Source organism: Dermochelys coriacea, chromosome 10 (genome assembly GCF_009764565.3).
Source record: "Dermochelys coriacea isolate rDerCor1 chromosome 10, rDerCor1.pri.v4, whole genome shotgun sequence".
Taxonomy (NCBI): Eukaryota; Metazoa; Chordata; order Testudines; family Dermochelyidae; genus Dermochelys; species Dermochelys coriacea.
The window spans coordinates 64,163,663-64,173,921 of NC_050077.1; positions in this window are offsets into that span (position 1 = coordinate 64,163,663).

Consider the following 10,259-nt stretch of genomic DNA (forward strand, 5'->3'; position numbering starts at 1 on the left):
GAAGGCCTCTGCATGCTTAATAATGCTCTTGGATTTATTTTCTGCTCTTCATGGAGGACACCAGATGTTCCATGGACAAGAGTGTACCCACTCTTTTCTTCAGGGTTTTGGTGCAGAAAATGTGATGCCACCTCTTACTGCCATCACAGAACGAGTTGGAGTTCTTCTGGTGAAAAGGGAGCGCTACTGTAAGCGGGGGAATAGTCCCGCTATTGTGAGGAACTTTCCTGGCTTCTGTACTACGCCGGTGAAGTGGGCTAGTGAAAGGAATTGAGGTCTCGCTCCAACTTCCTTTTCCCAGTGGTCTTCCTGTTCTTGAGGACTCCCCTTCCACTCTCCTGTCTGGCAGAGTCCTCGTAACCCCAATAAGGCTGGGCCCAGGATTCCTGGGGGGCTCAACCCCCAACCCTGCTGTGGTCACCTAGGACAAGGGCTAGGGTGTCCCCACACCGGGGTACTCTCTCTGCACTGGGCACTTCTCTGACCCACTGACCATTACATACAATTTAAAGCAAATGCAAGTTATTTAATCAACAATTAATTTTAAAAAGAATAAGGAAAAATGGGAGAGGTTAAAGGAAACACATCACCCCGCTCTGTGGCAGGAAACAGCGCCTCTGGAATGTCAGGGCAGTTCACAGGCTGTTCCTTGTAAGTCCCAGGCCGCCTTCTCAGGCCCTGGCTGTGCTGCAGGGATGTGGTGGGTTGGACACTTGCTCTGGTGGTGGCCACACGCTCTCAGGCTCTAAGTGGTAGGGCCCTTCTTCCCAGTGTTGCCCCTGCCTGTCGGGGTTACGATCCAAGCCTGGCCTGCAGAGCCTCTTGGCTGAGGCGTCTCCCTGTGCTGGGCCCGCTGCCCAGGGTCCCCCTCGCTTTCCCCAGCTGCTCACCGCACTCAGCTCTGGACTGCTCCAGCCCCAGCTCCACCACTCTGTCTCAGTGCTGCTGCTGCTGCTCTGCCTCCAGCTCCCTGGGCTGCTTCTTTGGCCCCTCTGCCTCTGGTTGCTACAGGTCTGCTCCTAGGACAGGTCTGCTCTGCAGGCTGCTTCTGTGACTCTGCTCCCAGTACTGACCTGCTTCATGGGCTGCTTTTCTGGCGCCTCTGGCTCTGGTTGCTGCAGCTCTGCTCCCAGAGCAAATCTGCTCTCTCTGAGCTGTGTCTCTAGCTTTGGGGCTGCAGCTCTGCTCCCAGGATAGGGTCTGCTCTCTCTGGGCTGCTTTTCTGGTCCCTCTGCTCCCCAGCTTAGCTTGGTCCCCTGTTTTCTCCTTAGCTTGGCCCCACTCTGTCTGACCCAGGCAATTCCAGCTCACACGGAGGATGCGAGCAACAAAAACACCCCCATTGAATGTTAGTAGGGGGCAACAGTCCCCTTAAACTACTGTTCCCAGCTTCTGTCTCAGTTGACCAGCTTCTCCTTTTTCTCACTTCTGCAGATCACCAACCGTATAAATTGGTTAGTGAACTCCAGTAAGTCCTGTTAATGAAGTTAAATGTATGAAAAGGTCTGACCTACCTGCAGTGAATTTACAAGATCTCATTGAGACAGGTAAAATCCGATCTGGAAAGAAGCATCGTACTACTTATTTTACATTGTCACATGAGCAGGACAAAGAAAGAATTGCAAAAGAAACATAAAAAGAAAAGGAGTACTTGTGGCACCTTAGAGACTAACAAATTTATTAGAGCATAAGCTTTCGTGAGCTACAGCTCACTTCATCAGCTTATGCTCTAATAAATTTGTTAGTCTCTAAGGCGCCACAAGTACTCCTTTTCTTTTTGCGAATACAGACTAACACGGCTGCTACTCTAAAAGAAACATAGGTTTTAATATTTTCTCCTTTCCCTGGCTAGAGTTCTGCACCTCAGACATAGAGGTAGGAATTCATAATGCTGAAGAGACAGTTTGTAGTGGAATGTCTAGAGGCCTCAGTTCTTTTTCCAGCTAAGTTGGGAACAGTAGCAGATAAGAAAATGTGCCTGGCTTAGAGACCTTGATGCAGCTAACAAAGTGTTTTAATAAAAGCTGCTCCCAATTTACCATGCCACAAACTTTGATAAAGATTAAGCACCTTGACCAATGCCTAGAACCAGAGAACTTGCTTAGATATTTAAATCATAAAGTTTATCATCTCAGACCTTATTGAAATGATACCTCATTAAATGTTTTACTAGGTTCAGTCTTCCCTGGGAAAAATAATGCTAATAATTAATAGGGGCATACATACTTTCAATAGGTTTACCTTACTTTTGCCCAGAAATGCAGATGAGCATGTTCTTAATTTAAGTCAATGGGATTTGCATGCTTAAAGTCAAGTACATGTTTAAGTGTTTTCCTGGATCACGGCCTGCGTGTATAACTCTAGTTTTGGTTCTGGTAATACTACCAATTTTGTATAATTGCCTACAGGCAACCTGGATTTGAACTAGATACTATTTTGATTTTAATAATCCCTTGTTGTTGGTTTGGTTGTTACTAGTATGCTCCATGATGTTTATATGATCAGATACTGACTTACTCAGCTGTAATACCTATTGCTATGTATCAGTTCTTGGAATTCTACTAGCCCCAGCAGAGCTGTGCTTGTACAAATAACATAGTGTCTTATTGTTTCTAACTTGATTGCTTAATATTTAATAAACAGATTTTAAAAAAAATTCTCATGCATGGCATGGAAAGTTGAGCTTTGGAAATGAACACAAAGCTGTGAGAAAAATTTCAAGATGTTCTTCAGATTTCGATCTGCATTTCATATCATCCTTATGCATGTCTGACAGATTTCAAATTTATATGTAAAAGACTTCAAAAATAAAAAGTTAGGAAAATAACTCAATTGAATCCTGCTAAAAGGCAGCCTCATGCTGCCATCATTAACAACCACTGCTGAGAAACTGGCAAATTGATAAATTAAGATCTCCCTCTGTGGCAGCCTCCAATACACAGGATCCAGTTTTACTTTAGTCTTCAGCCGCTGATGAATCAATCGACTGTAGAAGTACTTTTACCATACTACCTAGGTACAAATTAAATGCAGAGACTGCATCAGTACAGTGGATTTAGCTCTAAGTCAATGTTTGGACCATCACAAGAGGTTTAAATTTTGTATTGATGTTGCAATGCATCCCTAACTGAGATGTCTAAACTACTTCAGGAATCTCCTCTTGAAAACCGATTAATAAATACCACATTAGAACACAGCTTTTTTTTTTTAAAGGCTCAATTAAGGAAGATGTAATGAAGACAAACTAGGTGAAGCTTTTGGCGTGTTACTATATACAATAGATAGCTGTAAAGTGCTATCTTACTTTGAATCTGCTTTCACCAAGTAGTTAAAAAAATACCAACCAACCAACACCCCCCACCCCAATTCTGTAAGCACCAATATTAACAAGAAGCTGATAGGTTGGTTGGTTTGTTTTTTAAAATCTTCCTTAAATAAGAGATGAAGGTTAGTTACGTTCTTTATGGGTACGGAAAGCTATTTGTTTTCAGAACTCTTTCATACATAATGATGTAGCTCACTTCATTAAATATAACCAGAAGCTACTAATGTTTTCAGTAGGTACATCCAAGTAGAGTTTTTGTACCCTTAAACTGCAGAGAATTTTTACTTTTTCATCCTGGATGGTTGTTATTTAGTCTAATCAGCCTCATGTTTCATAAAACTCAAGTTGTATAATAATCCCCTTAGAATGTATATGATGTATGAATTAGTTTAGAATCCTAAAATCATAGAAGATTAGGGTTGAAAGAGACCTCAGGAGGTCATCTAGAACAATCCCAGAGAATAATACTTGGAGAGAACCATAATATGTACATTGGTGAGTCTTGTGTTACCATCTTCACTCCAGGCCTAAATAGGAGTCTTGCTTGTGTTAGGACTGCAGGAGCAGCCCATAAATGAGTACTATGAATAGTAGAGATGGGATAGAGTAACCAAAACTGTGATAAACTGTCCAAAAACTTTGTCCAAAATCTGAATGCAACCCATTGCTTTTAAAGAAGTTGAAGTTTATTTAAAGCAGTTGGTTATCATTTAAGTTTTTTCAATGTTTTAAGGTAGGATATAATTGAAAGAAATGTAAGTTTTTATACGATGGTATATTTACAGTATTTATATTAACAAAGCAAACTATAATTAAGTGGAGAAAGAAAGAAGGTAAGGGGAAGGGGAAATCCTTGCAGACAAGCATCTTAAATTATACAATTGTAGACTCAATGAAATCTGACTGTGTCTTCCATGTTAAATGAAGAATGCTATTGTCCACTGTTGCTATGTCATATCTATTAAGAAGATTAATTGTTGTACCATTTATTAAAAGATCACTGAGATTCATGTAATCAGTTGAGGGATGATTTTTTGTGTGCCATTACTTTTGCTAAATGCTATTACATTTAAAACACACATCCTATTACAATCCAGTAGGATTATTTTATCTGTATTTGCAATGGGTCTTCCATAAAAAAACCTCCACCATATAGCCAGAATAATATAGGCTCTGATAGAGCTGAGGGACCTGAGAAGGTTAAGTTCTTACAGCAAAATGTTTTTTAAAGGAGTGAGAAATCTGGTACAGCATCTTGAAGGAACAAGCCGTATATACTTGTAGTTAAGTCATCTTCTCTCATCACAGGCATATCAGGGCACATTCACCATCTGAGATTTAGTGGGGACTCCCTCATTGAGCCAAGAAAATAGAGTACTTGAGAAGTAATAGCAGGGTTTGGAAGAGATTCTGAAGCCTCTCCAGTTTCTTCAAGCATAGGAGATTTTTTCTTAAATCAGATTCCACTCTGGTCTCTTGGTTTTGACTGGGTTCCAATAAAAGAATTTAGTGCTCAGATATTGAGTTAGTAAGTACTGTAGAAATATCAGAAATAGGTAGGAAGCCCCAGAAATGGTGATGAGAGTTTTGTTCTGTGAGCCAGTTTGCCAGTTGCATCCCTTTGTATCTTCTATTTTGTATTCTTTTTACCAGACAGTTGGAATGCAGACTTGATTTTAGACTTGATTACTTTGTACTGTTCAGAAAATGCACAGTTAAGATAAGTAGAATACTGGGAAAATTATGGTTTTGCTGGTGTTGGGGATTCTAATTTTCTGTGAGAAGCTGCAAAATAGTCTTTATTTAGGTTTAAATATAAAAAACTACATTTGAAATGTCTTCTAACTCTTTCTTGATAACACACAGAAGTTGAGAGGATGTCACTGTATGTTCACTGCATTGTGTCTATACTGAAACTGCTATAGTATGTAAGATGCATTGTACTGTTTTGAGGCACCTGATAAAGAACCATTTGAGTGTAATAGCTAGAGACAAATAGGTGTGTGCCAGACTTACTTTGAATTATATGGATTTTGTGGTGAAATCAAACCCTTAATATAATTTTAAATCAACTTTTTGAGTGTAATTACAAATCTATCACAGTAACAATTCAGTGGATGTCTGGCTGTAGATAACTAGTTTTGCCTCTGGTTGCCTGTGCTCATTTATAAAGGTCTTTCAGGGGCTAAATAATCATGCTATTCTGAATTCTCAATTTCCATATCTAATCCACTGAAGAAGAGAATTAATCTTTGAGGTCTGGAAACATGGGATTCAAGTCTTGTTCCTACCTGTGAAGAGATAACTACAAAGTGAGGGCACAGAGTCAGGGAGAAACCAATAATAGAGCCTATTTAATGCCAAACAATTACTGCATAAGACAAATAAAAGTTAAACTGAAAAAACATATATTGATTTTTTTTCTCTCTCTTAAGAAGTTGTCACAGGGGTTCAACAGACCAATCTTCTACCTTATTAGATCTTGCATTCCTCAAACTGGTTCATGTCCCAGACCATTAATTGGGTCATAATTATGTTCTATGGAGCTGAGTGAGGACTAATGGCTATTGGTGTAGGCAAGGGAGTTAGCTCTGTCATGACAGGGAAGTAAGCTGCTTCTTGTAGGGGGAAAAGGTGATTTGGGTTGTTGTTTATTTATTTCTTCATATCTCTAGTGCAGGAACACACAGCAGAATAAGTATGGCAGGCAGACCGAGTATCAGCCTTAATATTAAACAGAGTGCTGTTTTGTGGAGAGAGGCATTATTAGAGTCTGAAATATTGAGTAGCAACATTAAAAAGTATAAACTTTTGTTAAGGAACTCGCTAGTGATTTCTATTAAACTCTGTGATTATATCATGCATCACAAGAACTACCTGTTACATGTGGTTTTTGTTCTTAACAGCTCTGGCAGGAAACTTCTGTGTGCAGAAAGACATGAGTATAGAAATTAAGTAAAAGGAATTCCCCCATCCCTCCGCTTGGCCCTTGGTTTGTTTTGCATAATAGTAACGAGTAAAAATAAATATATAAATAAAAGGTAAAATAAACAAAGGCCTAGGAGTGAAATCCTAGTCCCACTGAAGTCAATGAAAGCTTTGCTATTGACTTCAGTAGGTGTCAGGAGTTCACCACAGATATTTCTGAATTGCACATATGTAAGCCCTGTGGCCTGAGGCCCTAGACAGTAGGAAGCTCACTACTGACATCTGTGGTGAAAATGGAGAGGAGCACCTCAGAGCTGCTTGAGAACTCCTGAGGTTCAGGGGCTCCATAGGGAGGAGGGAGCTCTGCCCATGCCTGCTAGTGAATAAGGGGAAATGACTAAATGGACCAGGCCTCCTTTGCATGTCTGTTATGGGACATTTTGGTTAAAACGCAGTTAAATTTTGAGGTTGGGGGCAATAAAATACTATTATCCTTGCTGGAAAATGAAAAGACAGGAAACTGCACTAAACACGCCTGGGACAAGAGTCCCTTGAACTACATTCAGGAACGGTTGGGTAAGGGAGCCTGGACAGGGCTAAAAGGGAGAGAGTGAGAGCAAAAAGGAATTCCTACATTTTCACAGGAGTGCCTCTCTGGTAATAAGGACTCTGCTAAGGGTCTTATATGCTACTTATCTATCTCTAAATACTCAACACAGAGGCAGTTTTAAGACGGGGGATGGCTTTGAGGTAGGACAGACTTGAGCTCAGGTATTTTGAGGTGATAGCACTGAGGGAAGTGATTGGGATTTAGTGGCTTGGGATGAAGCTGCAGCATCCTACCTGAGGGACTGTGGCGTGGGCCTCCCTACCCAATAATCAAAGCTGAAATCACTTCAACAGTATCAGGTGATAGAGCCCCCAGAGCAGCCCGAGCCAGGGCTCGAGACTGACCTGCCAAAACTCTTGGATACCTCCAGTTCAGGATAACAAACTGTGAGTGGGGAAGCTGGAAAGGGGGGAAGAAGCTAGAACATGTTAGGCACTCACAACTGAGAGGAACACTGATGTTGGCACTATTGCTAAGATACCCTGGTATAGGAGTCTGACCTAGTAACATTATTAACGTATTCATTGTTTGCTTTCTTAAGTTTATTCTATTGTCCCCTCCCCCCCACCCCAATAAAATTCTCTTTATTTTAAACCCTTGGCCTCAGTGCTTACAAGTGGGGAAGTATTGACTTTCAAGGTTGCCCATGGTGATGAATATAGTTTCCCAGGTTTTTGTGTGGGGCTCAAACTGGTGGCATCTAAGTTTTAAGAAGGAACCCCTAGAAAATGGAACCTGGCCCAGCTGCCAGCAACACCTTGCAGAAGGGATTTATGTGTGAAAATGAGTGTGTTTAATCTAAATATGCAGTTACCATGATCGTGTATGCAAGTGACCATCCAGCTTTATTACTGGGTTCTTTTTATTCAGTCTCTTCTCTTGGGGATGCTATACTATTCAGCATACCCTTCAACTCCAGACCCTGCTGGTGCTGCTATTGTAAATCACTCCCCACGCTTTTTAACTCTGTATTCTCATCTGATACTAAGTGATAGCGTCCAAGAGGCTTATTCCCCTTCCTTCTTAGAACCGATGGAACTATGTCCGGTTTCCACACACCCTTAAATGAGTACAAAGTGTTTGATACAGACAGAGAGATTTGTTCCTATGAATGCAAGATGAAGGATTTTTATTGCAAAACAAATTTTGGAGGAGAAAAAGCATTCAAGTTAAAGAGAGGCCATCACATTTAGGTTATTGAGTACCCATGAATTTTCTTAGCAGTATCAAAAGCTGCATACCTTCTAATGCAGTTAGAAACAACAGATCTCTCTATGCAGGTATTGTATAGTACAACCAGACTGGTATTCCAGCTAGCCTGCTACTTCCGCTATTTGTTGATTGTACCTACTTTTGCCCCCCCCTTCTCCCTTACATGATACCCAGCTCATTACCCCTGCTAAAAGTTGTTTTTCTATTTTAAATATGATTGTACAGGTTTGTTGTGCATAGTTTGGGAAAGATATTTGATACATATATTTGAGAAATAGTTGTATGATTGAAAATACCCATACATTTTAGGGGAGTGTACTTCAATGTTAAGAGATAGCCAAGTACATTTTGAAAGATGTGGACAGGTTAATGAAATAAGACCTAACATAAAAGAGGAGAGGTGTGTAAAGAATTCAGAACACTCTAGGGCATCTGTGTGCCAGAAATATCAGGACCTTCAAAATGTGTATTGTGGTGTTCTTAGAATACTGTTTCTGGCTTTAATTATGTTAGATTATATGTCTTCCATATTTAATAGGAGACTATGAACTAGATCCCTGTTTCACATCCTGGTGGGAGCCCTTCCTGGTCTCTACTGGTACTGCTGTGAGGGGCATACAAGCCTCTGGGTTTTGGATCCCTGGAGTGTTGAAGGCTCCTGGAGAGCCTGAATTGATTTTAGCCACTTCCCCAATATTAGGGTCCCTAGGCCCACTCTTGTGACACAGATCTTCTATCTGCAACCCCTTCTGAATGGTGGAATCCAATGTCCAGTTGCCTAGCCCCATTGGGTGCAGAGCTGACCCTTCAGACTCTCCAGTGCTTGAACAGACTGCTCTCCCAGTATTCCACCCCAAGGGGTGAAGCTTCTGGTTTACAGTTTAACTCTTTCAGGGGCACGCAGTTATTGTGAAACAGTCAACACACACACACACACACACACACACACACACACACACACACACACACAGCCCAGTCTAACATATTTATGCTATTTTATATTTAATCATGTAAAGCACAGGAGAGTACAGCTCATAGCAGACAATAATAAGTGCAGTGTCCTTCACTAGCTCACCCTTCTCTTAGCAGGGCATCATTTGTATTTCATCAGGCAGGCATGGTCCTTCACCATATGGCCTACCCTGCCTCAGCCTCCCTCATCTTTTCTGTCTCCATCGCTCACCATTTATTTTAAAATAAAGATTGGATGCTTTTCTGAAATATCTATTCTAGGAATCATTTTGGGGAAGTCCTATGGCCTGTGTTATGCAGGAGTTCAGACTAGATGATCACAATGGTCTCTTCTGGGCTTGGAATCTATGAACCTTAATCTGGTACAAAATGGCTAGTCTCCCCCACATCTCCTCACCTCACCCTGTTCCCCCTTGTGAGTACTGCAGAGGTAATCTGCTTCTTTTGTTCTGCCCTGATAACTTTCCAGTACCTTCCAACCCCCCTTCCCTTAAAATAAGAGGAGGAAGTGTCTTCTCCCAGCTCGAGTAAATTCATTGCCCCCAGGTGTTTTGCTTTGAATTGAGTGCTATCACTCAGCTTTGTCTTTGGCCTGGCAGAGACATGATACAACCCTGCTAACTCCGGGTGGATTTGTACACATACAGGTTTCCATTACACAATAATTTCATGAAACAATTTCATAAAATCATTCATAATTCAGAAGAGGGACAGACAGAACCCCAATGTGTCACAATCCCCCAATGGAGTTACTTCACTGATGATATACTCTGTTGAAAATCTGTCCCTCGCCCTTTACCTTAATGAAAAAGTAAATCTCAATCACTGGAAAAATTACTATTTTAAAAATGCATAGGGTATGCAGACACTGCTACTTATGTTTACTGTGCTGGAAACTGTGTGCCTGTAAATCCATTTTGAAGTGTACATGATTTATTTGGAGAATTCTATTAAAAGTAAACTCGTTAAGGAATATTTCTAAAAATATAAGTCAGTGTAGCTAAGTGAACTCTGTAGATAAAAACATAAAATGTTGTGGGCAGATCAGAAAAAAATCATTCCAGCTTTCTGACAATATCTGTTAATTTCTTTAGCAGGATTTCAAAGTGAAATGCACTTTGGCAAGGACTGTGCACTGCAGTTCTTTTCACTTGCTTTCTGCTAGATTTCAGAAAATTAAATTAATTCACTTATGCTCATCTTAGTTATTTG